Below are 27,996 nucleotides of genomic sequence, written 5' to 3' on the forward strand. Positions count from 1 at the left end.
GTTGAGTCTGAAGGAGTTTCCAGCTGTAGACATCCATGACATTAATGCCACCGCCTCACCTGGGGACTAGAGAGGGGAAGGTGCTGGTCTTAAGTAGAGGTGAAAGGCAGGTGTGGACACAGGAAGGGGCGTGGCCTAGCAGGAAGGAAGTGTAGGATGAAGGAAGTAGGTGACACTATCAAGTGCACATCTCCAGGAGGAGAATCCAGGGTGTGGCCTTTCATGTTTAGGGTGCTTATTGCACACTCCTAGGCAGCAGGGGGTATAGCTCAGGGGTAGAGCATTTGACTGCAGATCAAGAGGTCCCTGGTTCAAATCCAGGTGCCCCCTTGCTGGAGACTCTTTTACATGCCAGAGAGGAAAACTTCTAAAGCCCTGAAGAACAAGGTGTCACATAGTGACCATGTCATCCATCTTAGCTCTTAACCCCTAGTGGTGTCCCAGGCATCATCCCCTGGCCCAGAGCGTTTGGTGAACAGAAGCCCTTCCTCATCAATGTGGACTCCATTATGACTCCATCTCCAATCACATGTGGGGTTTTTGGGCACACAACCACAGTGTGTTCACCTGTGCTCTGGGTTCTGCTCTGGCCACATCTGTGTCCTCCTCTCCAGAAGAAGACAGCAGAGGGCAGGCTGAGAGGCTCCTCCAGGGCATGGCTGGTCATGCTGTGTCACAGACTGTCCTCCAAGGCAATGACCAGGAGGCTCCCTCGTTGCATGGACATCCAGCCTTATAAGAGGTCTGCGGGGTTGAGAAGCCCAGCTTCTTCCTCAGGCAACTCTTCTTTGTCACCTCTGTGAGAAGCCCCTGCTGACCCCCAGGGGGTGGGTCCTGCCACATCAGTGGAAATATTTTGTTCCTGGGTTTTTCTCCTATTTTTACTAAGACTTTTTGAGGAACAAGGACAATGTCTTCCCTGTTTCTGTGACCTCAACATGGATGACAGATCAGGCACTTATCAAACTCCATGAGGGTTTGTTTGGGAGGTTCTCCCTGGGCTGTGTGAGGTCCACTAAAGACCCCGTGTCACTGGCTCTTGTCTGATGACTGTGTGTTAGAGAAGCACTGGAGTCCATTCCAGGTGCTCTCAGCAGTCTGAGGTGGGGTGGGACCAGTTAAGGTTGGAGATGAAAGAAGGGAGGGCAGACTTCAGTGGAGAAAGCTGGCAGTTTGCTGGGACATGCAGAGTGGCCTGGGTGTGGGGCTGAGGATGAAAAGGTGCTAATGAGAGGCTCTACACAAGGGGTGGTATAGCTCAGGGGTAGAGCATTTGACTGCAGATCAAGAGGTCCCCGGTTCAAATCCAGGTGCCCCCTTGTTTATGCACTACTTTGGTAGCTCACTTACCAGTACCTCTTAGGTGGGCCCCATGTGACACTGGGAGACCTCCATCATAAGACCTCCCTCTCAGATTGCACAATTTCAGGTCACATTGATGTTTACTTTATATCTAGGGCCTTCCTCTTCAACCCCAATATCATCACCCAAGAGCCCAAAGGCCAACTTGACTTGGAGTCCCCAACTTCATGAGTACAGTGCACACACAGTAGGTCTCAGAAGCCACCTAGAGTGCCCTTCCCACCTCCCTGTGCCTCTCTTTCACCCCTGCACACCCCACCTTCATCCTATGGTCACAGTCAAGGAGAAATGGCACTTGGTTTAGCCCAGAGCTGGCCACTGGGTGATGAGACATGTTTCTGCATTCCCAGATCCCTAATTGTCAGGCTTAGGTTGGGGGGCGAGGGCAAGACTGTGCTAACAAGGACAAGCACAACCAGGAGGTGAAGACCTGAAGGAGGCTGTGGATATCAGGAGGGTTACTCAGTTACAGTCACTGATCACTGAATGTCATCTACTGAGCAGGTGCAAGCAGTGTGCTGTACTCAGGGTTCTGAGGACGAGTTGCACCTTGCCCACATCTGGCAGCAATAGGAAGACCTTCAAAGTTTCCTTGGGGTGTCTGATTTTGATTCCAAGCAGAACCTCCAGGATGGTCACTGGGGTGAATGAGTCTGATCACCTCTGATAAGCTGACCAACATCCAGAGTCTCAGTTTGTGAACCAGTAAAATGGGAGCTGATTAAGAGCTCAGTTTATGAATCAGTACGATGGCTTGGGGGAACTGTGTGCCTGCTCAGGGTCTCAGCTTCCAGGATGCAGCTTGAAGTTTCCTTCCTCTGGTAATAGTATGCTGTGTGTGTGTGTGTGTGTGTGTGTGTGTGTGACAGAGAGAGAGAGAGAGAGAGACAGACAGACAGACAGGGGTGGCTCCTATCCTGAACTATTTTGGAGAGTCTGCTAGAGACTCAGGTTCTGGTCTTATCTTATTGCAGACACCGGACTCCAGGACCCAAGTCCTTGGAGAAGATCATAAAACAAAGCCACCATTGTTGGAGGATGCGTGTCCCTCTATATCTCAGGGCAGAGGTGCTAGGCCCAGGATGGCTTCCAACAGGAAGGGAGTTCATGGTTCTTCTCACACTACCGCAATTTCTCATCCTATAGCTCTGTGCAAGTGTGTGAGTCAGAATCCTGTTAGTAAAACACATTCCTGAGATCGCCAACTGAAAAGGAGGAGAGATTAGCTTGGAGGCTCCACGTCTGGGTCTGTTGTCCCTGCTGCTTTGGGCCTGTGCTGAGGGAGCCCATCACGGCAGGAGTGAGCAGTAGAGCAGTGCCGCTCACCTCAGGACCAGAAAGCAAAAGAGAGTGGGGAGGGGCCAGGATGCCACTATTCCCTCAAGAACACCCCGTGACCTGAGGACCTCCCACTAGGTCCACATATAAAGGCTCCAACATCTCCCAATCACACCACCCCAGGGACCAAGGCTTGAACACATGGGCCTTCAGGAGACATTTAAGATCCACACTACATTAGGAAATACTCCTACAGAGCACAAATTATGTAATAAAAGCCCTAAATCTGTGCAAAACTCATAGTTTAAGCCAACAGCCATTTCTGCCCATGGACCTAATGGTCAGTGGATGAAGACCAACCTTTCCAACTCCCTTTCGATAGCAGGGAAATGGAATCCTGATTGGTGGTAGTGAGGTTACGGCTGAACCTTGCATGTTCCCAGAGCCCCATGCAGAGCCCTGGGCTCTCATGTTGATGGAGAAAGTGGAATTCCCTGTGTTCTGAAGATTAAGGACACATAGCACAACCCTCCCTGGGGGTCTTCTCTGTTTGCAAGTGGCCAGGACAATTCAGGCAGCAACAACTTCAGAGGAGGTTCAAGGTGCAAGGGCAGCTGTTGTGTGGAAGACAGAATGGTTCACTGTCACTTAGAACTCATAGGGCACAGCATGGTGGGGACAGGCAGAGGGTGAGGTGTAAGAGGTGAGGGGAGGTGGCTTGGGGCAACTGTGTGCCTGCTCAGGGTCTCAGCTACCAGGATGCAGGTGGAAGTTTCCTTCCTGTGGACCCCACAGGATACCCAGTCACCCTGCAGTGCCCCCCTAGTGTTCCTAGTTTTTGCTTTTTTATCTTCCTTTTTCCCCATTTCAAAGCCTAAGTCCTTCCTTGTCTACTGCAGGCATTTATAGTGCATTAGTTTGTGGAAATAAAACAGATCTGCTGCCCCGCTGGGAGAGAGATGAGCCCCTAGAGAAGCAGGCCTAGTCCTGTGAATGCCATGAACTCCCAAGTCAGACAAGGAGTGAGAACCAAAGCCTGTCTTTGGTCCAGAAGGTTTGTGATTTCCATTCCTCTTTCCCATCCACCTGGGGTCAGGGCTCACAACAGTTTAATGAATAATACAAGTTGAGTGGTGGGCATGGAGATATGAACCAGCCTTAGTCTCCCTAATGCTCCAGCTATTACATACCCTGTCAGCCAACAGGTAAGTCAACATTTCCTTCCAGCGAGTGCCTCTCCAGTGTTGAAACCACACTGTGACTTCACCATCCTGAGCAGGCAGGGCTGACCAGTAGGCAGAAGGCTACCCTGTCCCACCGGAGACCTATCTATCTTCCTGCTGCAATCCTTCCTCATGGCCTCTGGGGCCCTCTCTCTGCAGCCTCCCCTTCTCTTCTCTACCTGTGAGAAAACAAAACCCTGGAGGGCTGTTGACCTGTGCAGTCAGCAGACAAGCCCCTCAATTAATTCCTTAAATTTTTATTGTCCTGAGCAAGGCCTGGCTTTGGCGGCAGTGATACAGAGAAGAGCCAAATCTAACCTTGACACATTGTCTCTTGTCCTTGTTTAGGAGACTTCAGTCTAGGGAGGAAGAGTGATGTGCAACACAGAGCCACCTCAGCTGTGACAGAGAAGAGCCTGAATGGAGCCAGGCTCTCTGGGTGTGGTCTCACGACAGCTCTGCAGAGATGGCAGGGGTCAGCAGGGTCTTGAAGGTAAGGGGCGGACCATATGCCGGAAGGAACAGACGATGCAAAGCAACAAAGTGACAATGTCAGTGTGTTCTGAGTGTAAAAGACAGGTGTGTGAGGGTTTGTAAGCCTGTCTCTCTCTCTCTGCTTCCTGGCTGCCATGTCTTGGTCTGCTCTTCTCTGCCACGCCTTTCCACCATGATATTCTGCCACATCTCTGCCCGAACAACGGAGTTGGCCAACCATGGACAGAACCTCCGAAACCATGTTCCCAAATAAAATATTTCTTCTCTAAATTGTTCTTTTTGGATCTTTTGTTCACAGTGAAAAAAGCTGACTAAAACAACCTCACTCTAGAAATAAATGAAATGTCTATTGATAGTAAGATAGATAAATAAATCCTGGTAGAGTCAGACTATGGGACAGGAAGCAGGAATTAAAAATAACAAGTCATTTTAATAGTGGACAAATGCGAATGGATCTTATTGACACGAGAAGGTGAAAGAAGCCAGACTCAAAAGAATATATAGTGTCTGATTCCATGTAGATGCAGCTCCAGAGCAGGCCAACTCATCCACGGGGAAGGTGAGTGGTTAGGTTCTGGGGAGAGGAAATAATAGGAGTCCAAAGGACGCTCTGAGCTTCTCCTGTGTCTTGATTTAATTCAGGTGGTTACATGTGTAGGCATATATGTAAAAATCCATCAAGCTATACATAAAGACTTACACATAGTACTGAATAAGCTGTATTTCAATAAAACTAAATAAAAATGAAAACATGCTAATTAAATTTTCATGTCTTGAATGTCTCATCCAATTAACTCAAAATATGTATTTGTTCATAGTTTTTGTTCCTAATTCAGTTTCTATTCCTTCTAATGATTTATTCTAATAGTTCCATATGTGGGGTCTTTGCAGGTTGAGTTCTAATGTTTATTCTTTCTCCACTCAGTGAGTGGAGCTAATTCCTTGTGACTCTATTTGTTCAGCAAACAGTATGTAGAACTTAGTATGTGACAGTGCTGTTTGAAGTGCTGTCTATGGATTAAGTCATCTTGTCTACACAACTACCCATCAAGTGTGTGCTCTTATTCTCCCCCAATTTACAGATTTCAGCTGAGGCACAAGGAGGGGAAGTGACCTGTTCCTGGGACAGGGACCCAGGCTGTCTGGGTTTAGAGCCAAACTGTTGGCATCTGTGTCACCTGTTCCCACCAAGCTGCTGGGAGCATGTCCTGGTCCTGTATTGTTTTTAGTCCTCCAATATTTAAAGATTCCTAAATTTACTTGTAATTATTGGAGGGTATCATTCTGCATCATTCTCAGTGTATATTAGCTAAAGAAGAAGAAGCTGGAAGGGTTGTATTTTGTTGCAGATTCTGCTTTTGAGAAAGTTCCCTGAACTGAATATTGGGACAGAAGACAGGTTGGTCAGTCACCAAGAGTGTCAGAATAGACCTCAACCACTGGAGTTTGTTTTGTTGGAGACCTGCCACGAAGGCCCAGGATTTGGCTATGAGGGCCATGCTAGCAGCCAATGCTTCTGCCTGAGGCTGGGAGGACACAAGATGAGTGCCTCTGAGAAGGGGAGGCTGTCTTGTAGGGCAAGGTGATGAGTTTCCTCAGACCCAGGCCTGGCAGCTGCCAAGAGCTCCCATTCTGAAATAGTGACTTACAGGTCACAGGTTGTCTCAAGTGGCTGTAGGACTTAAAGACATAATGAAGCCCCATAAAAGCATCAGGGGGTATAGCTCAGGGGTAGAGCATTTGACTGCAGATCAAGAGGTCCCTGGTTCAAATCCAGGTGCCCCCTACTTACCTTAATTTTGGCCTGCCCATCTAAAGAAATCAGCTGGGACCTAAACTGTGCATTAATTCATTTGATAGATAAAGCACTTTCAATGGACTAAGTGGGGAGGGGATAGCTGCAGACAGCTGGGGGCTTAACTGGAAGAAGTAGGCCACTGGGGACATCACTGGGGTTATATTTAGTTCCTGGAGGCTCAGTCACTGTCTCTGCTTCCTGCCTGCCATGAACTGAGCAGATTTCCTTTGCCACACTCTTCCTCCATAATGTTCTGCCTCATCTTTGGCCCAGAAAACTGGAATCCAATAATCAAGGACTGACCATCTGAATTCATGACTCCAAATGAACTTTTCTTCCTCTAAGCGGTTCTGGTTAGATATTTTGGTCACCATTATGATTTAGATAGGAGGTGTCCCCCAAAAACTAATGTGTGAGAAAATTCAAGAAAGTTTACAGGTAAAATGATTGGGTTATGAGAGTCTTCACCTTATCAGTGCCTTGATCCCCTGATAGGGTTTAGCAGGTGGTAGGTGGGTGGAGGAGCCTGGTGACTGGGGACTTGCCTTTGGAGTATATATTTTATCCATGGTGAGGGGAATCTCTGCTTTCTGGAGTGATGTCCTGACCTGCTATCCTCTACTACACCCTCTGCCAGGATGTTCTGCCTCACCCGGAGACCTGCAGAATAGAGCTGGCTGGGATGGAATGAACCTCCGAAACCAGGAGAGCCACACAAACTTTACCTCTTTAAAATTTTTCCTGTCAGGTGTTTTGATCTCAGTGATGAAAAACTGACTAAAAGAGTCACAGTAGTGAGAAGCTGACTGAGGCAAAGATCAAAGCAATAGTCAGATGCTGCAGGGAGCTGCTAGAGGCTCACAGGATCCCTAGGTCCCTTCCCAGAGGGTGGAAGTTAGGAGATCTCAGCGGGAAACCAAGGTTTGCTCTTGCCCATCCCAGCCCCCACCTTCACCTCCAAAGCGTCTGCTGAGCAGCCAGCTCTTGTACTCTGGCTCCTCTAGTTCAGTGTGAAGGAGGTTCCTGCTGCAGACATCCACCATTTCTAGGCCCCACACTCAGCCAGGTTCTAAGGAGGAGGAAGGTGCTGGTTACACCTACAGGTGTATAGACAGGAAGGGGTGTGGCCTAGCAAGAAGGAAGTGTATGATGGCAGAACACTAGCAAGTGCACATCTCCAGATCCTAGGAGTGGCCATCCAGGTTTAAAGTGCTTATTACACATACATAGCAGCAGGGGGTATAGCTCAGGGGTAGAGCATTTGACTGCAGATCAAGAGGTCCCTGGTTCAAATCCAGGTGCCCCCTACTCATGCTTACTTTTGACATCCTCTCCTACACAGATGCCTCCATTTCCTCCTCTTCTTCAGTACACACCAGATAAACATTCTCTTTACCACAAACAGCCAACACTGAGGCTCTACTATGGTTATTCTTAACCCCAAGTATGAATTAGAATCACCTGAACAGTCTATCAGAGTGCCATTTCTCAGGCCCCACTCTAAATCCACTTTAGCACAATATTTTACAGGGAGAGGTTTGTCTCTTGTCTTCTTTTGCTGTTCTGTGGACAGTGTTGTGATCCTAAAGTGGGAGACACCAACTGGGACCTTGAAGGCAGAGCACTAGAATACCTGGAGAGAAGGACTATGGCACTTGTCCCTATGCTATGCCATGCCAAACCCACCTAACGGTACTTTCATGTGGAGAAAAAGAGACTTCTGGTTCAATTGCTTGTTAATGTCTGGTTTGGATTTTTGGCTATTTGTGTGTTCAGATGCACAGTCAAGTCTAATCCTACACAAAACCCCAACCCAACCCACACTCATGGCTGTCCCCTCTCAAGGTCTTAGAACTTGCAAAGTCCTTCCTCACACCTCTCCTCATTTCTACCTCTTCTTCTTGCTCTTACTGAACCTATTCATTATCCTCATGTTGACCCTCTTCTCCTCCATCTCTCTCTCTGGGCCATGATCCTAGGCAACCCTGTGGCTCTCCTGTTTGTGTACCCATGTGGACCCTAGAGTTGCCCCTCAGTCATGACTCCAGCTCCTATGAGGCCTTTGCCTGTGGCCTCTTTCCCTTCCTCAAAGCTCCCTTCTTCCATGGATTCAATTGCCAGTAGCCATTTCCACCTTTGCTCTGGGGTCCCCACCTTTGCTGGAGTAGAGCACAGAAACAGACCAAGGGTGCCCTGACAGTCTGTGGCAGAGTGACCTCAACTAGCATCCTCTGTTCATGAGAAATCTTTTATTCCTTTCTATTTCACCTCATCTCCATTTCCCACAGTGCCAAGTTCATAGTTTGTCTTTGCTCCAAGTTGTGAACATCACTCTGCTCCTTTGCTCTCTTTAGGAGACCTTTGTTCCTTCTTTGCTGGGAAGACAAGAGCCATGTGAGGCCTTCAGCATCTTCATGTTGTTCTGACTTCACCTCTTCCTGCCTTTCTATGAGGAGAAAATAATCTGTCTCCTCCTCCCCAGAGCACGCCCTGTGTTCCTGGTCTACCCTCTCTGCTTTCCCTGGGATAATGCTCCATCACATGGATTGGGTTCCACATATGAGAAGGACCAAGGAAAGCTTCCTCGTGGAAGGGCAGTTGGTGACAGGAGAGTGCAGAGGTCAGAGAGACAGAGCTGGCTGGGCTCCTCCAATCAGCATGTGTCAATTTATGTCAAGGGTATCAAGTGCATCATATTTTTCAGAATGGGGGATATATCTCAAGGGTAGAGCATTTGACTGCACATCAAGAGGTTCCTGGTTCAAATTCAGGTGTCCCCTGTTGGGACAAAATCCAGGTGTCCCCTGTTGGGACAAAGACTGAGGACCCCAGAGCAGAGGTGGAAATGGCTACCTTCCTCATGTAACACTCTCCTTACTAGAAAGGCCTTTGGTCATCCTCCCCACTCTCCCAGACTGTGCTGACTTCTCAGGTGTCCCTTCTCTGTATATTAAGTTTATCACCTCTGTGGCTATAGCTTGTACTCACCTTGAGCTTGGAGATATTTCTGTATGTTCCCAGAGGCGAGAACACTCTCCACTCCCTGTGCTCTGTGCTCAGTCAAATGTCTCGGTCCCAACAATCAAGAGAGACAGAAATCACACAGTGATTTCTAGTGGGGATATTTACTAGAAAAAAATAGAGAAAGTAGGGTAAGAATCAAGGATCAAAAATAAACTGCTAAATATTCACTGGCTTGTGGGGCCCAGTCAAAGATATACTTGGAAAGAGGACCCCTCTGAAGCTGGGTTCAGCCAGAATGGGGACAGTGTGTTTGTGGCACACATCCTGGGTGCCCCAGCCACACATGGTCACAGCCATCAGGTAATTAGGACACAGCCCTCGGGGACACAATGAGCCACTTGCAAGTGAGGCCTCAACTGCAATGTCCCCTGAAAAGCATGAGAACCAAGCATCTGGAAGGGGAGGGGAGGCTGGTGGGCAGGGGTGGTGATCGTGGGTCTCCCTGGGACTTCGAGGCCAGCAAGGACTTCATTCCCTGGGTGTGTGCCTGGGAAATGCAGCAGCCTTGTGTGAGTGCGCCATGGACCACCCAGCAGCAGGAAGCAGGAAAGCAAAGCACACTGGGGTACCAGGAGCAGAGGCCCTCTCTCCTGAATCATCCCTTCAGTGCCCCACTGACCACAGCTATCAACATGCTGCTCATGGGAAGGAGCCACACAGGAAGAACCAATTGAGGAAAAATGAGAAACTCCAGAGCCTTCCAGTAAAGCATGAGCCCAGAAACAGACCAGATCAACTGTGGCCTGAACGCCCTTTCTTTAGACCACGAAAATCATTAAGGTGGTGTTGAGTATGTGTTCTCAGTTTGACCAAAGTGTTCCTTGGAAAATCACAGAAATGTAATATGTCCAAATACTTATAATTGAGTTAGGAAAGCAATGGTAAAATAATTTGTGATCATGGTTTTTGGAAAATGGAATCAAATACATAGGAAACCCATGAGGGTTTTTTTGTTTTTTTTTTAAAGAAAGCTATATTGACAAGAGCATTAGCAACCTGAACTAAAAGACACTGAGACTGTATGGGAATGAAAAGATCTCTTGACTTCTAACATTCTATACACGGGAAGCAAGCTGAGAAGACTGCTTAGTCATCAAGGCACTTATTTTCCATTGACTTCTTCAGAAACTACAAAGGAGAATGATGAAAAGGGGGGGGCGGTTCTCTGAAGGTGGAGCCAGGCAAGCTGTTATGCAGAACATCTGAATTGGAACCACTCCCAGGTAACAGAATCAGGACCTAATCAGGGAACCTGCCCTAATCCCTGATGGGTATTGTTGCCATCACTGAGTTTTGAAGTGGTTATTTATGTATTATGATTGGGAATGTGCTGGAAAATACCAAAACTGGTATCTAGAAGGGAGTTCAAGTTGTAACATCAGATTAAAAAATGGTATGACCACTTTTCCCAGGAATTTGTATTTCTGTGAGGTTGCTGCACTTTCACTTTTCCCAATTTTTGTGCTGGAATTTTTATTGAAGAAAGACTACTTTTTCCACTATATTTGGGGTTTGCAAAGGACAAAAATATTGTTTTTTAAGTTCATAGATCTCTGATACAGAGAAACCTCATCTGGATTTAATGTAGATCATTAGATTATAGACTTTCTCTCACTGGACAAACTCGGCATGTCCTGTGGCAGTGTTGTGGAAGTAGTGGTACAGCCATGACCCTGCCTTTCTTCCTCCAATATATCTGAACTTCTGAGTGAGAGGAGAGGCAATTCATTTACTGAAAGAATTGAGAATGTGCATAAATCAGACTGGGTAGGAAAGAGCCTGAAGACAAGTGAGAGTCCTCTAGGGACTGGAAGGTGATCTCTGGCCTGAAGCAGGGTCTCTCGTCAGGCTGTGGTGCACGTGCAGTTTCCATCAGGGAGGAAGGAATAACACTCTCAGTGCACCAGGGAGTCCTTGGGACTGGAACATCATCATCATTCCAATACCATAGAGCATTTGACTGCAAACCAAGGGTCCCTGGTGCAAATCCAGGTGTCCCCTGCTAGTAATATCTTTTCTCTTTCTTTCTTTCTTTGTTTCTTTCTTTCTTTCTCTCTTTCCTTCTTTCTTTCTTCTTCTTCTTTTTTTTTTTTTGCAAACCTACACTGGTCTTTTCTCTGGTCAGGGTTCTCCTTGCCATTCACCCTCAGCACCACCCTTCCTAAGGCTTGTGTCAGTTGTCTCTGGTGCCATCAATTACTAAGCTCTTGTTGCCGATGACCTCTGTGTTTTTCTGAAGATCTTCCTTAGTTGCTCTGTAAAGTTGACATTATGGAGCCACATATTGCTGAATCACAGTTATCCAAACTGAACTTGCATCAGAATTACAAGCTGACCTTACTAAAAACAGAGACCTTTCCCGTCTTTCTGATTAGTTCAATGGGGAATCATAAAATTTTAATGGGGGAGGGGGCAGTCTGCAGTCAAATGCTCTAACCCTGAGCTGTGCCCCCTTGACTGACTGGGTTCCCCTTAGCATGTGTCACCTGTTCCCACACCCAAGGACTCCATGGTACACTGTGAGTGCTATTCCTTTCTCCCTGATAGAAAATGCACGTGCACCACAGCCTGACAAGAGACCCCACTTCGGGGCAGGAGGTCACCTTCCAGTCCCTAGAGGACTCTCACTATCCCTTGCTAATGTCTATCCTAACTTCCAGTAATTCTACTTGGCAGGAGAATGGTATTGGAACTTGTAGATGATGTTCCAGGATATGATGCACGTGAAGGTCTAATACCAGTAAGTACACATGTGAAGGTGGTAAAATCCAGGGTGTGGCTACCCAGGTTTAGAGTGCTTATTAGACAAACGTAAAGAAGAGGGGGTATAGCTCAGGGGTAGAGCATTTGACTGCAGATCAAGAGGTCCCTGGTTCAAATCCAGGTGCCCCCTCCTTTTGCACTCAATGAACACAGTGTTCTGTTTACAGCTTTTTTTCTACCACACAGATTCAGCTGTGAATATGGAGAGAGGGGAGGCACCTAGGTGTTCACTACCACGCTTCCTGACACCTTCAAAGGTGAGTCAGTGCTCATGGGTCCTGGGACAGAGACTATTTTAAGAAGTGACCCAAACAATTGTGGAGTGCATAATGCTGATTTCTGCATGGCGGCCTCACAACCTGGAGACCCAGGAGGAGCAGATGGGGCAGCTCTGCTCTAAAGACAGTCTGAGGGCATAGTTCAGAATTATTTACACTTCTGCTCACCCTGCTTTATAACACACTCCAAGGATCCACATCCACACAGCCCTCTGGAATTGGCTGGATGAAGTAATTTTGGCATGTGTCTTCAGCTCCCAGTACAGGCACCAGAGTCAGCTGAGATCCTACTCCAGCCAGGTCACCAGACAGTGGTGGGTCAATCTATCCTTATAGTAAAACCCTCCAATCAGGGGTTTGACAAATCCCTCTTTCTCAGCAGCCTCATGTTTTCGTCTTTAGGTTCAACTTGTTCCATAAGGCCCCTACACTTGGAGTGGCAGTGGGGTTGGCTCAGAGTCTCCTGATTTAGGTGTCAATCACATCCAAAAATGCCTTCACGGCAGCATCCCATAGGTGATTGGTTGAACATCTGCCCACTACAGCCCACCCCAGCAGACACAGGAAATCACCCAGTACAATTGCTAATGCCTTTAGCTTGGCCAACTGTATACCCAGGTAAGTCCATGAGTGCTGATCAACTACACAGAGAGGGAGGCTAGATGTGGGGCTCATCCTGGAGGTGACAAAGCCCAGGTACTACAAGTGGGGAGAGGTGCTGTGGCCAGGGTTCATTCTGGAGGTGGGCGTGGCTCTCTAACCAGGCTGGCTGAGGCCCTGGCCTGGCTTCCCTGGGTCCTGCCCAGTACATGAGCCTGGGTCTTCAGACTTCCCCCTGTCGGGCCAGGAGCTCCCTTCCACCCTGCCAACCACCGTCCCCTGGGTCTCTGCCAGCCTGAGGTGGGCTCCTCTCTAATCAGAGTGCCCTGACTAGAACCAGGAATGGGTACAGGCAAAAGACCCTCAGGCAAGTGAAGGGATGGAGCACTGGTAACTAGGCCTTGTTGACCTGACGGTGATGAAAATGTAGGTGGTTCTGGGGGAAGGAAAGGTAGAAGGCCAGATTCTACAGGAGAAAAGTTGGGTGAGACTTTCCCACAGTCCCCCAGGGACCAGAGAGCAGCAAGAGTGGCTTCAGGTGGATGGCTGATCCCACCTGCTCAAGGAAAGCAAATGGTAAGTTCAGAGGTCACCCTGTGTGTCCTGGCCCTTGTGTGCCTATAAAGCTGGACTCTGACTGTATCAGGAGACTCTCTGACCTCTTGTCACTGAATTAGTGAAAGAGATAAAAACGGAGTAAGGGCGCATCCTATGGCTGCCGTGATGCCACACCTGGGGTGCTGAGAGCTCCCCAGATCTCCTGGAGTGAAATCAGCCTGCGATTAAGGCAGAGCGGGGCTTTGGGATGGCAGTGTGCATTTATGAGAGATTTGGAAAATTCAAATCATTCCCAATCCCTAAGACTACAGAATCTCCCTCGTCAGCTGGGCTCACATTTAGGTCTTTAAGTCATCTGGAGTCTGACTTTTAGTAGAGTGAGGATTCTCATTTTTCATATGAAAAATTAGTTATATCAGTACCATTTGTGGAATAATTTGTACTTCCACCATGAATTTGTAATTCCAGGTGTTTTTTTTTCACCAACTGTGGTTGATCCCAGGACCTGGGACATGCTAGGCTCATGTAGCTCTACCACTGAGATACAGCGGTGGACCTTTTCATTATTTTTGAATTTTGAGACAGGGTCTTACTAAGTTGCTCAGGCTGTCCTTGAACTTGCAACCTTCCTGCCTCAGCCTCCCAAGTAGGGAGTATCATAGGCATGTGCCCCAGCGCCCACTGTAATTCTGCTTTCATGATGTCATTCTCCCACATATTCATCGTCCCACCAGGAAAACCTTGGAGTAGAAGGGGGTGCTCTTCTGAGCTATGCTGGGACTCAAGCACCAACTGGACTGTGGGTCCAGATGGAGCAGACACAGTCGCCCTTTCATCCTCAGGCTCCCACCTATGCATGGCCACACCTGCTGTCCCACCCACTCATCTGTCTCTTCCTATGCCCACTAGGTTAGTTTCCTTCCCTTGATTAGTCTCACAGCTGGTAGCACAAGTTCTACCCATTCATTTTGATATCTGAAAGTGCATGGCTGTTCTTAAATTTATTCTGTTCTTGATTTTATACTGTTTCTTCAAGTTCTGCTAAAACTTGCAAAACCATTTTAGTCTTTGCTGAAATTACATGGACAAAAATAATGAAATTGGAGATTAACATTTTTATAATATTGAGATCCTCTTTCATGAATATAGTATCATCTCCATTAATTCAGGTTTCCTTTATGCAATTCATTAATATTTTATTTTTTGTTCATAAAGAACAATAATATACATGTATTACTTTATTTCTTGTTATCATATGGTTTTTGGTTTTTTTATGAATAGAATTTTTCATTAATTCCTTACTTAGTTGATTACTATTGATACATGAGGAATGATTTCATTGCTCTAGGCTGATTTTCTATTGAGCGGTCTTGCCAACTATCTTGTTAGTTCTAGTATTAGTTCATTTTTGTTGCTAAAACAAAGTACCTGAGACTGGATAATATATTAAGAAAAAAAGGTTTATGTAGCTTACAGTTTGAATGATGGCACCTTAGGACTTGGTTCCCAACCTCCAGAGAGTTAGCAGAGAAAACAGTAGATGATAAATATGTAGGTAGCCTGGATGTGGCGCCATGACTGAAAAGGTGCTAATGAGAGGTTGCACATAAGTAGGGATGTAGATCAGGGGTAGAGCATTTGATGGCAGATCAAGAGGTCCCTGGTTCAAATCCAGGTGCCCCCTACTTTGTCAGACTTTTAATCCCTGAGGTGCATCCAGTGTCCTCTCAGGAGAGGACCAAGGAGGAAAATGATGAACCAGATCAAACTCTTTGTTCTGTGATATCTTGAGGTGCTGACTCAGTACCCCTAGGTGCTCTGTAAGGTTCACTATGGAGGGACACCTTGCCATGTGCAGCAGGTGCTTTTAGCCCCTGAGTGAGGGTCGGAGGAGGGGCTGCAGGCACAGACAGTGGCAGGTGGTGGAGGGGGACCACTGTGGGGAGGTGTGGCAGGTTGGAGGAGCTGTGGGTGAGGAGAAGGAGACCAGCTGTGGAGGCAGAGCCCTGCGGGGGTGCTGGAGGCCATAGGGAGGCCTGGCCCTCCTGCAGGAAAGCTGGGCACCGAAACAGGCTCCTGAGGCCAGGCGGGGTGTTAGGAGGGGATTCGCAGGCACAGGCCCCCTGTGCGCACTTCCTTTGCTCACTGGACATGGTTTAGAAAACAGTGTGCTTTCCTCCCCCAGGTCCCAATGCTGAATCTTCCCACAAGGAGGTTCCAGAAGGGACCGGGTCACTTTGTTCCACTCCCTGGCTTTCTCCTGCCCCTGAGGAGGTCACCTCTTTACATACATTCATAGTGCTCAAGTATCTTCCTGGCCAGAGCAGAAAACATTGTGTCACTGTCCTCATGATCTTTGCTTCAGCCTCCCTGACTGCCCCCGCCCCCCGTAGCTCTCCAACTCCATATGCTGTGCCCCTTGAGATGGCGGCTCTTACTCTGCATCCTTGGTCCCCCGTGGTCTTTGGTCTCATGGTGGAGCCTCTAGGGGAAAGGTCCACAGAGAGGAGAGGCCAGTCCACTTCAGTGTATCCTGCAGGCCTGAACTGTCAAATGACCAGTCCTGTGTCAGGTCCTCCCCTACCAGCTGAGCTGGGCTGTTGGGTTGGGGCCAAAGGGAGTCCTGGTGTCTCTGGGAAGGGGTCACCATTCAAAGACCAGGGCTAGAAGCTGAGAAGAGAGAAGGGCAGAGAGTGAAGGTGAAGGGCAATCCCTAGGAACAGCACGGCACACGGGGGGGAGGAGGGGGAGGAGGAGATGGACTCAGAGGGCAGGAGAGGGTGAGGCAGCTGCTCAAAAAGGCAGTCTCCACACTGACGTCCCCACAGTCAGGAGGTCACAAGTGCAGGGAGCTGGCAGGGAGGTTTCTAGAAGTTGTGGGATAGGCCAATGGGGAAGAATGGGGAAGTTGACAGCTTGAGCAAGGCCAGTCTATATGGTGATTAGTTCTTTAGAAAGGAGGGGACCTTATAAGACTTCCTGGATCCTTGGGTGTAGAACTTCAGAGTAAAAGAGACAAAACCCACACACTAATGTCCAGGCCCAAGTAGGATTGAATATGGGGCCCCACAGGTCCCATTCATGGACATCTATTCTAAAAGCAAAAACAAAGAGAATTAACTCAAAGGCTGTGGACACCACACCTATGATGTGTGTCAATCTAGATCACTCCCATTTCTCTTTAGCATGAACAAAGGTATTAAGTGAAGAGGAGCAATCACAGACGGTGGATCTCACATACACAGCTTTATAAAACACAGATTGTCATACCTATAAGAACAACTTCATTCTTTTGAGATGTACAGAGAAAGTGTAATCCCCCAACTCTGACACAATACACATTCTATCAAAATACACTAATCATCACCAAAGAAATAGCAGAGAAACTATATTACAAAATCCATTTGGAAATACATTAAAAAATTCACATCAGCCCGATATCCCAGAACACTATGGCAAGAGAAGGTTGTGCCATCAAAAGGCCCACACATAAGAGTGGAAGAAAAATCCATCTCAACAGATCATAAAATCCAACACAGGAATACAAAAAATATGAAGTAACAAGGTCACATATTGCCTCCAAATGTTCATAATTCACCAACAACTGAATTCAAGGATACCAAAGTGGATTAAATAGGGGATAAAAAACTCAAAAGAATGTTAAAAATGATAAATGAATTCCAAGGGAATACACAGAAACAACTGAATAAATTAAGGAATTCAGTACAAGATAAAAATGAGAAATTCAATAAACAAATAAGAGATCCTGAAAAACCAAACTGATCTTAGAAATGAGAGACTATAAATCTAATAAAGTGTTTAGTTGGAAGTCTCTGTAATACGGTAGAATCTCAGACCAGAATACAAAGTGGCCAGCCTTGATCGTTCAGACCATATTACAGAAAGGAAGTAAATGCCATAACCAACACATGAGACTGATATGGATTTTCAGGTACAGGAGGCATTCAGAACCTCAGATAGACAAGATCAGAAATTAATCTCTGCATGACAAATGATAATAAATATGACTAACATGCAGAATAAGGGTAGAATTTTAAAATCCTCAGGAGACAAATGTCAGGTTACACTTAGAGGCAAGCCCATCAGAATTATTTTTTTATTTCTTGGTACCAACTATAAAACCCAGGAGGGCTTGGAGTGATGTGTTGCAGGTACTGAAAGAAAATGACTGTTCACCAAGATTGCTAGAGCCAACAAAGGTATCCTTTAGAATAAAGAAGAAATTAAAACCTTCCAAGATAAGCAGAAACTACAAGAACTCATGACCACTAAGTTGGCACTATAGAAAATATTTAATGAATACTACATACAGAAAATATCAATAACAAACCTCACAGCTTGCAAATGAACTAATCTCATTTGTTAAGAAAAATACACCAAACTCTGTATCAAAGATTGTATACTTTCTCTTATATGTGATAGATACAGAGGAAAAAGGAAAATAAAGTTGGGAGTATCTTTACTTCTTCCTGGTAAATAAGGGTAGAATTTTAAAATCCTCAGGAGACAAATGTCAGGTTACACTTAGAGGCAAGCCCATCAGAATTATTTTTTTATTTCTTGGCACCAACTATAGGAAGAAGAAGATGATGGAAAGGGGAAATACTGGAGAATGATATTTGTCAAGATGTATTGCACACAAGATCCCTAGGTCCACTTCTCAGAGGGTCGGGTTAGGGGTTCTCAGGAAGAAACCAAAAATGTTTGCTCTTGTGCATCGCAGACCCCACCCTGACCTCTCCAGTGTCTGTTGAGCAGGCAGCTCTTATGATCTGGCTGCTCAAATTGAGTGTGAAGAAAGTTTTAGCTGCAGACATCCAAGATTGTTATGCCCTGCTCCCATCCAGGTTCTAAGGAGGAAGGGTACTGGTTATACCTACAGTTATGTATACAGGAAGGGGCATGGCCTAACAGGAAGGAAGCCTATGAAGGCAGACACTAGCAAGTGCACCTCTCCAGGTTGAGAATCCAGGGTGTGGCCATCCAGATTTAAGGTGCTTATTACATACACATGACAGGAGGGGGTATAGCTCAGGGGTATAGCATTTGACTGCAGATCAAGAGGTCCCTGGTTCAAATCCAGGTGCCTCCTTGCTAGAATCTCTTTTAGATGTCAGTGATACTATTTTCTGAAGTAGTAATTGACAAGGAGTCACATAATAATGACCCATATCATCTATATAAGCTCTTATCCCACTGCAGTGTCACAGGCATGAACAACCCTTGCGCTATGGATTCTGCTCAGATCATACCCGTGTCCTCCTCTCCAGAAGGATACTGCTTTAGGGCAGGCTATGAGGTTACTCCAGGTCATGGCTGGTCATGCTCTGTCACAGGCTGTCCTCCAAGGCAATGACCATGAGGCTCCCTCATTGCATGGACATCCAGCCTTCTGAGTTGTGTGGGGTTGAGGAATCCAGCTTTTCCTTAGGCAAATCCTCCTTTTGACCTCTCCAGGAAGGTCCCCCTGAAGCCTGAGCAGGGGCTCTTTTCTCTCTGAGATCTCTGTGGAAACATTTTGTTCCTGAGTTTTTCTTCTGTTTGAACCAAGATTTTTTGAGGAACAAAATCCTGTCAACCATGTTGAGGTCTCTGAACTCAACATGGATGACAGGATCTAGCACCTAACAAGCTCCATGATCCTGTGTTAAGGGAATGAATAATGGAGTGAAATAATGAGCCCCCTCCTTGAGACCTTGAAGTATGGTGGAGGCTCTCCCTGGGCTGAGTGTGAGATTCATTGAAGACCAGGCCCAGCAGCTCTTGTCTGATCACTGTGTATGGACTTAGAGGAATGCTGGGGTCAGGTGTGCTTTCCTGGTGCACAGGTGGATCCACCAGCTCAGGCTGAGGTGGGAGAGGAGCTGAGAGGGGCTAGTTAAGGTAGGAGATGCAAGAGAGGAGAACAGACTTCAGTGGAGAAAGCTGTCAACTTGCTAGAACATGCAAAGAAAACTGTATTATAAATCACATATAACCTGGGTGCACTGCCCTGGATAAAGAGGAAATAATGAGAAGTTCCACTTAAGTGGGGGTATAGCTCAGGGGTAGAGCATTTGACTGCAGATCAAGAGGTCCCTGGTTCAAATCCAGGTGCCCCCTCTTTTATGTACTACTTAGTAGCTATCATAACCAGTACCTCTTTGGTGGGTCATGAGTGACACCTGAAGATCTCCATTGCTTAGGGTTTATAGAAACTACCTTAGATCCTGCTTCTCAGAGCTGCAGGACCTGGGGTCACAATGATACTCCGTTTATTTATAGGGCCTGTGTCCTCAAGCCTACTACCCTACTATCATCACCCAAGAGCCCCAAGGTCACCTTGATTTGGAGTCCCCCACCTCATGAGTGCAATGCACATACAGTAGGTCTCAGAAGCCACCTGGAGCGCCCTTCCCACCTCCCTGTGCTTCTCCTTCTCTTTCATCCCTACACACCCCACCTTCATCCCATGCTCACAGTCAAGGAGAAATGGCACTGGTTTGTCCAGAGCTGGCCACTGGGTGATGAGATGTGTTTCTGCATTCCCAGGTCCCTAACTGGCAGTCTATGGTGGGGGACGGGGCTGAGACTGTGCTAACAAGGACCAGCAAATGAGGAGGTGAAGTCCTGAAGGAGGCTGCAGATGTCAGGAGGGTTCCCATCCAGTTACAGTCAGTGCTCACTGAATTTCAATGATTTCAGAAAACTGTTTTTTACTGGGTTTGGTGTTGTCTCATTCTTAAATTTCTAAGGCCTTGCAATGTGATGTTAGATTATTTATTTGGTATCTTTCTATTCTTTTAAAGTATGAGCTCAATCCTGTGAACTTTCCTTTGAGAACTGCCTCCATACTGTGTCAAAGGTTTTGATATGTTGTATCACTATTCTCATTTTCCTCTAAGAATTTTTAAATTTATCCTCTGATTTGTTCTGTTTTCCATTCATCATTTGAAAGTGTATTATTTAGTAACCAGGTCTTAGAGTAGTTTCTATTTTTTAACTTATTGTTGATTTCTAATTTTATTCCATTATGACCTGATAGAATTCAAGGTATTATCTCTGTTTTTTTTTTTTTTTTTTTTTTTTTTGTATTTGTTAAGATTTGCTTTGTGACTGAAATATGGTCTGTTTTAGAAAATGTCCTGGGTGGTGCTGAGAAGAAAGCGAATTCAGTCATTGATGTCTGTTAAGTCCAAATTATTGTTTTTAGTTCTGTAGCAACTTTATTTAGTTTGTGTTTGAATGATCTATCCAGGCATGAGGGAGGTGTGTTACTGTCTCCCAGTATTATGTATTGTGGTCTACTTGTTTCATTTTTAAGTGTTTTTTCTTTTTAGTTTACAGGACAATAGAATCTCTTTGATTCTTAATGTTGAGAAGGGTTTGTTTGCTGTACAGAGATATTCCATTGTTTGGGGGCATAAATATTTATGATCATTATCTCTTGTTATTTGATTCCCTTAAGCATTATGAAATGACCTTCTTTGTTTCTTCTGATTAATTTTGGCTTGGAATCCACTTTATGTGAAGTGAGAATAGTAACCCCTCCTTCTATGGATGCAAATGCCAGTGGCCATTTCCACCTTTGCTCTGGGGTAGCCAGTCTTTGATGAAGTACTATAGAGCCCGACAAAAGGTGCCCTGCAAATCTGTGGCAGTGTGACCTTGACCTGCACCCTCTGTTAGTGAGCAAACTTTTCTTCTTTCCCAATTCACCTCTTCTCCATTTCCAAGGAGTCAGGTTCATAGTTTGTCTTTGTTACAAGTTGTGAGCAACACCCTGCTCCTTTGCTCTCTTTGGGAGACCTCATTTCCTGCTTAGCTGGGAAGACCAAGGCCATGTGATATGAGGCCCTCAGCATCCTCACGCTCTCCTATCTTTAACTCTTGTCTACCAAGTCTCAGAGAAGAAAACAACCTGTCTCCTCCTCCCCAGAGCAAACCATGTGTTCCTGGTCTACCCAGAGTGAGATGGCCCTACATCTCAGCAGGATGGTTACCATGGTGGACACTGAGGATTCCATGTGTTGGTGAGGATGTGTGACCGCAGCCACACTCACCCTGCTGGTGCAGTGGAATCTGGTGTGACCACTCAGACCCCTGTCTGGCATCTTCGATACTGAAAACATGAATTCCTAGTATGGAGCAGTTCTGTTCCTAGATATAGACCCCAGAGAGTGTCCATGCACATGCAGGAACATCCAGCAGCATTGCCCTTAGGAGCTCACACTGGATACACATGGAATGTCTGTTGTCAGTGGGACAGACAGACAAATCATGTTGCAGTCAGCCATGGAACACAGAGCAGGAATGGAAAACAACAAATGATTGTGACAGTGGACAGATGTGGATGGATCTTATTGACATGAGGATGGGTGAAAGGGGCCAGACTCAGAGTATCTGGTGTCTGATTCCATGTAGATGCAGCTGCACAGCAGGCCAACTCATCCACGCTGATGTTCTTGGCAGGAGGCAATAATAAGGAGGGAGTCCACAGGAGTCTCTGAGTGCTAGAGACTAACTGTGCCTTGACTCAGGTGGTCACACGTGTGCATGCATGTAAACCTCCATCAACCTCTCCATGATAACTCACATACTTTATTAAATATGCTATATCTCCTTAAAATAAATAAAAAGGAAACATGTCAATTACATTTTCATTTCTTGAGCATCTCATTTGATTCATTCATAATATCTATATGTTCATTTTGGTAATCTTTGCTCCTCTATTCAGATTAGAATTCTTTCTTATGAAAGATACTCTGATTTATTCAAATAGTTTCATATTTGGGGACTTTGCAGGTTGAATTCCATTGATAATTGGTTCTCTTTACTCAGTGAATGGAGCTGGTTCCTTGTGAGCCTATGTGTTCAGCAAACAGTAGGAAGAACTTAGTACGTGCTGTTTGAAGTATTCTACATGGATTAAGCCATGTAGTCTACAAACAACCCAACAAGTGTGCACTCTTATTATCTCCATTTTACAGGTTCAAAATGAGGCACAGGGAGAGTGTCCTGCCCTGAAAACTAAAACCCAGGCTGTCAGCCTTCAGGGTCAAAGCTGCAGGCATCTGTGTCACCCTGCTCCTGCCAAGCTGCTGAGAGCATGTCCTGCTCCTTGAGCTCTCTTGGTGTTGGTTCTTCTATTCAGATTCCTAAATCTACTTCCACGTCTGCATCATTCTCAGTGTGTATTAATTGGAGGAGAAGTTGGAAGAGTTATCATTTGTTGTAGATTTTAGTTTTGGAGAAAGTGCCCTGAACTAAGCATTGGGAGGAAGGTCAGTCCAAATGTGAAGAAGTGGGTCAGAGCAGACACCTGTATCACTGGAGTGTGTTCTGGTAGGTCCCACCATGAAGGCGCAGTATTTGGCTGTGAGGGCCATTCTAGCATCTAGTGCTTCTCCAGGCTGCTACCTACACAGGGCCCCAAAGCTGGGAAGACACAGGCTGAGGACTGTTGTGGAGGGGAGGCTGTCTGTTGTAGGGAGCAGGGTGATGAGTTTCCTCTGACCCAGGCCTGGCAGCTGCCAAGAGCTCCCATCCTGAAGAAGTGACTCACACGTCACATGTTGTCTCCAGTGGCTGTAGGACTCAAAGACATAATGAACCCCATAAAAGCAGCAGGGGGTATAGCTCAGGGGTAGAGCATTTGACTGCAGATCAAGAGGTCCCTGGTTCAAATCCAGGTGCCCCCTACTCAGGCTTAATTTTGGCCTTCCCTTATTAAGGGATAAGCTGGTACCTAAACTGTGCATTAATCCATCTGATGGATGAACCATTTGGCTGCACTCACTGGGTGGTAATTGGAGGCAGCTGGGGTATACCTGGAGGAAGTAGCCACTGGGATATCAATGGGGTTATATTTAGTTCCTGGTGGCTCAATCACTGTCTCTGCTTCCTGCCTGCCATGAACTGAGTAGATTTCCTTTGGCACACTCTTTCTCTGTGATACTCAGCCTCATCTGTGGCCCAAAATACAGGAGTCAGATAACCATTGACTGACCCTCTGAATTTATGAGTCTAAAATCAACTTTTATTTTTTAAAAGGGGTTCTTTTGAGGTATTTTGGTCACCATTATGATTTACATATGAGGTGTCCCCAAAAAGATAATGTGTGAGAAAACACAAGGAGGTTTACAGGTGAAATGATTGCGTTATGAGAACCTTAACATTATCAGTGCATTGATCCCCTGATAGGGTTTAACTGGTTGGTAACTGTAGTAGGTGGTGCGTGGTGAGAGGAGGTGGGTGACTGGGGACTTGCCTTTGGAGTATGTATTTTGTCCATGGTGAGGGGATTCTCTCTCTGCTTCCTGGAGTGATGTCCTGACCTGCTTTTCTCCACCACACCCTCTGCCATGATGTTCTGCCTCACCTGGAGACCTGCAGAATGGAGCTGACTGGAATGGAATGAACCTCTGAAACCAAGAGCTCCACACAAACATTACCTCCTTAAAATTTTTCTTGTCAGGTGTTTTGGTCTCAGTGATGAAAAACTGACTAAAAAAGTCACAGTAGTGAGAAGGTGACTAACACAAGCACAGATCAAAGCAATAGATCAATCTTGTCTCTGACTCAGATCCTGCAGGGAGCTGCTAGAGGCACATGGGATCCCTAGGTCCCTTCCCAGAGGATGGAGGTCTCAGGGGGAAACCAATGTTTGCTCTTGCCCATCCCAGACCCCAACCTCAAGTACGAATTAGAATCACCTGGACAGTCTATCAAAGTGCCATTTCCCAGTGCCACCCTCACCTCCAAAGGGTCTGCTGAGCAGCCAGCTCTTGTACTCTGGCTCCTCTGGTTCAGTGTAAAGGAGGTTCCTGCTGCAGACAGCCACCATTTTTAGGCCCCACCATCAGCCAGGTTCTAAGGAGGAGGAAGGTGCTGGTTACACCTACAGGTGTGTAAACAGGAAGGGGCGTGGCCTAGGGGGAAGGAAGTGTAGGATGGCTGACACCAGCAAGTGCACTTGTCCAGGTGAGGAATCCTGGGTGTGGCCATCCAGGTTTGAGGTGCTTATTACACATGCAAGGCAGCAGGAGAGTATAGCTCAGGGGTAGAGCATTTGACTGCAGATCAAGAGGTCCCTGGTTCAAATCCAGTGCCCCCTCCTTTTGCCCTCAACAAACACAATGAAGAATTCAATTAAAATTGCTGGTAAATGGACTGAAATACAGAACATCATGTTAAGTAAAATAAGCCAGACTCAAAAAAATCAAGGAATGTTTCCTTTCCTATGTGGAAAGAAGGTGTGTAAATATCAAATATTATGAGAATAAAGGGAAGATCAGTGGAGTAGATGAAGGAAACAGAGGGAGAGAGAATGGATGGGAAATAGGAGGATACAGGGAATGAATTAACAAAATCATGTTATATGTATATATAAATGGTACCACAGAGAATTTTGCCTTTATGTATGTAGAAAGCATCAATGAAAAATAAGTGAGTGAAAAAAAGATCAATAGAGTGGAGACAGGAGTATAAGGGAGGGTAAGAAGGGGAGATGAAATTGTAACCAAGTTTCATACATGTTTGATTTTCTCAAAATGAACACAACTTATGTACAACTTTAATGCACTAATGAAAAATAATAGAAAAAACTTTTTACTAAAGAAGGGTAGAGTTGACATTTGTGGGGAAAGAAAAAAAAGAACCCAAATTGCTTATTTCTAGTAGCCATAAGAATTTCCAGAAAACCCCAGGCAGTATTTGATTCTGCAAGACTGCTAAATTATGATGTAAATTTAATTCACAGCTTCCCTGGTGTGACAACTTTGGGATCTGATCTGGAAAGTGAGATCCCAAGGATTGTCATGGAGATTCATAGGATTTGTAGAACCTGCAGGTTTCCTAATCAGAAGAGCTCCAACCCTCCCTGACAGCTGGAGGCCCTCCTGCTCTCCCGCTGAGCTGATCCTATTCCTCCTTTGCTTCTCCTCTTATCTCAGCCCTACTGCCTCTTTCTTTTAATCAAGAACTTGAGAAAATTCCAGGTTGCCAACTCCAGAGTCACACCATGTAGGTGGAGGTTTCAATGCCAAAATAATGACCAAACTATGCTTATTCATAGCAGAAAATCAGAGGAATGTATATAGAAATGAATTCATGACAGCCGTGGACCAAGGAGAGAAGAAAGTAATGTTAAACTCCACTGAGTTTCTTATTGTTTTGATTCTGGGTTCAGTGTCCGACCTGAGAAGCAGAAATTAGTTTTATGGTTGGCTCAACTTGTTAGTTCAAACTGAAAGTCAAAATATTTCAAAAAATGATAGAACTGAGATGTCAGGATATCCTTGAAAACTAAATCTAGATGGGAAAAGTGAAGTACACTGTGTGTGACATGTCCACACCCCTGCCTCCTACAAAATGGTTAGATGACAACCCCTTCAATTCAAAAAGAACCCAAAAGCAGATAGGCATATTTGTTGGAGGATTATCATTGAGAACCATCTTATTTGCATATCTTTATGGGCCCATGAGAGATGCCATAGCTAAAATGTGTTCCCTAATTAGATTTGAGAATGAAACTTTCTTAGAGAGTGGAAAAGGCTAAAATTGCCCTTGATCACCCCATTCCAGGCATCTTAATAGCCCACAGAAATACTATTGATGCATACAGTCCATGTGGAGTTCTGAGCACCCACACTGAGTAGGTACTATTGGTTCATTTTCTCATTCTTAGAAACAACTACTGCAATGGCTCACCATGTGCATACAGCTTTGCACACTTGCACAAGATAAACCAAATGCACACTTTAAAGTCTCTGCTTGCAAGTAACCTTCCAGAAAAGACATATCAATTACAACACATCCCACCATCCTTGTACAAAGTGCCCATCACCTTTTGAAATAGTCACATATATTCCATGCATGAATGGTTATGTCACCATGAGGGAGGTTTCAAGACGGTGGAAGAGATGAGGTTGCTTTCCTGGCTGCACCATGGTATGAAAGCAAGAAAGCAGATAGGCATATTCTCAATATGGTGGGTTGAATAAAAAGGGACTGTACTGGGAATTAATACTGGACATTCAAAGCAGATCAGGGACTCAGGAGGTTGGATATTACAAAATAAATAAATAAGAAATCCCAGCCTCATTGCTCCCAACCGCTGCCAGCAGTGCCATTCACAACAGTCCACCCACAGGCAAAGTGGAGGAATAAGGAAATTAAAGGAACACACATTTTTAGGAGGTTTGTGGCATGTGGATCTTAGATCTTAGATCGAAGACAAAACAGTGTGCTGTACAATGTCCTTGTGCAGGAAAGAAGCTGCATCTCTCCCTTTATGCTTGAGGAGGACAAAGAAACCATTCTGTAGCCCTGGTGTGGGGCTGGCAGCCAGGGGATCCAACTCCTGGCAAACCACATATGGGCTCAAAATACAGGGCTGGCAAATGCACACTGCATGACACAGAGAGTGCCTAAGTGACCAGGTGAAAATCAAACACAGATAAGGGTTTACACAGGGCAATAGAGGTCATCAAAAACCCAACTTGCTCTCCTTCCCCATGAGCCTGGTGGCTCACAGGACATGTTGGGGGAGACACAATGGCCAGCTGAGAGTTCTTAAGGGCAGGGACAGGAGATACAAACCAAAGTAATACAGTTTTTTCAATGAAATAATATCAGAATGTTTTCCAAACCTAAAGAATGAAATGGTAAATCAAATACAGGACCCTAAATACACAAAATTACAAAGACCCACACCAAGCCACATTATTATGAAAATGCCTAACATACAGAATAAGGGGAGAAATTTAAAGGCTGCCCCAAAAACCTGACAGGTCACATTTAGAGGAAAAAGAAACTGGATCTCAGCTGATTTCTCAACCCAGACCCTCAAAGCTGGAATAGTATATACCATTTTCTTAAGAAAATGGATTCCAACCAAGAATACTATACCCAGCAAAATTAAGCTTCAAACCTGACAATGAAATTAAAACCTACCATGACAAAGAGAAGTTAAAAAAATTCACAACTAGGAAGCCTGTACTACAAAACATACTCAATAAAATATTTCATAAAGAAGAAATGAGAAATAAAAGTGAAAACCAGCAAAGAGAGGAAACTGCCATAGAAGAACAGTCAATCACAGGAGAAATCAGTTCAAATTGAAAATCAGAAATGATGGGAATAAAAATCATTTCTCAATAATAGCACTAAATGAAAATGGCCTAAATTCATTGATCTAAAGACATAGATTTGCAGACTAGATTACAGAACAAGAGCCAACAATATGCTGCCTACCAGAGACTCACCTCAAAGGCAAAGGCATCCACAGACTGAAGGTAGAAGGATGGGAAAAGACATATCATTCATCTGTATCTTGTAAACAAGTAGGGGTTTCTATCCTCCTATCAGACAAAAGTGGTCTTCAAGCCAACGTGAATAAGAAGGACATTCATACTGCCTAAAAGGTACTTGAAATTATACTACAGAGCTGTAGTAACAAAAATGGCATGGTTTTGGCACCAAAACAGACATGAAGACCAATGGTACAGAATAGAAGACACGGAGACAAACCACATAAATACAGTTAGCTCATACTAGACAAAGGAGCCATAAACCTACATTGGAGAAAAGATAGCCTCTTCAACAAATGGTGCTG

At 45.5% G+C, this 27,996-nt stretch overlaps 9 non-coding genes across 9 annotated transcripts; all 9 read left to right on the plus strand.

Moving 5' to 3' along the window:
* Positions 1 to 258: 258 nt before the first annotated feature.
* On the plus strand, positions 259 to 330 carry Trnac-gca (transfer RNA cysteine (anticodon GCA)). Its single transcript has one exon. It is a non-coding gene; the product is annotated as a tRNA-Cys (tRNA).
* Positions 331 to 1,246: 916 nt separating this feature from the next.
* Trnac-gca (transfer RNA cysteine (anticodon GCA)) lies at positions 1,247 to 1,319 on the plus strand. Its single transcript has one exon. It is a non-coding gene; the product is annotated as a tRNA-Cys (tRNA).
* Positions 1,320 to 6,072: 4,753 nt separating this feature from the next.
* On the plus strand, positions 6,073 to 6,144 carry Trnac-gca (transfer RNA cysteine (anticodon GCA)). The gene has a single exon. It is a non-coding gene; the product is annotated as a tRNA-Cys (tRNA).
* Positions 6,145 to 7,391: 1,247 nt separating this feature from the next.
* Trnac-gca (transfer RNA cysteine (anticodon GCA)) lies at positions 7,392 to 7,463 on the plus strand. The gene has a single exon. It is a non-coding gene; the product is annotated as a tRNA-Cys (tRNA).
* A 4,538-nt stretch (positions 7,464 to 12,001) lies between these two features.
* Positions 12,002 to 12,073, plus strand: Trnac-gca (transfer RNA cysteine (anticodon GCA)). Its single transcript has one exon. It is a non-coding gene; the product is annotated as a tRNA-Cys (tRNA).
* A 6,347-nt stretch (positions 12,074 to 18,420) lies between these two features.
* Positions 18,421 to 18,492, plus strand: Trnac-gca (transfer RNA cysteine (anticodon GCA)). Its single transcript has one exon. It is a non-coding gene; the product is annotated as a tRNA-Cys (tRNA).
* Positions 18,493 to 19,430: 938 nt separating this feature from the next.
* Positions 19,431 to 19,502, plus strand: Trnac-gca (transfer RNA cysteine (anticodon GCA)). The gene has a single exon. It is a non-coding gene; the product is annotated as a tRNA-Cys (tRNA).
* A 3,506-nt stretch (positions 19,503 to 23,008) lies between these two features.
* Trnac-gca (transfer RNA cysteine (anticodon GCA)) lies at positions 23,009 to 23,080 on the plus strand. The gene has a single exon. It is a non-coding gene; the product is annotated as a tRNA-Cys (tRNA).
* A 1,344-nt stretch (positions 23,081 to 24,424) lies between these two features.
* Positions 24,425 to 24,508, plus strand: Trnac-gca (transfer RNA cysteine (anticodon GCA)). The gene has a single exon. It is a non-coding gene; the product is annotated as a tRNA-Cys (tRNA).
* The last annotated feature ends 3,488 nt before the right edge of the window (positions 24,509 to 27,996 follow it).

The sequence above is a fragment of the Marmota flaviventris genome, chromosome 1 (genome assembly GCF_047511675.1).
Source record: "Marmota flaviventris isolate mMarFla1 chromosome 1, mMarFla1.hap1, whole genome shotgun sequence".
NCBI lineage: Eukaryota > Metazoa > Chordata > Mammalia > Rodentia > Sciuridae > Marmota > Marmota flaviventris.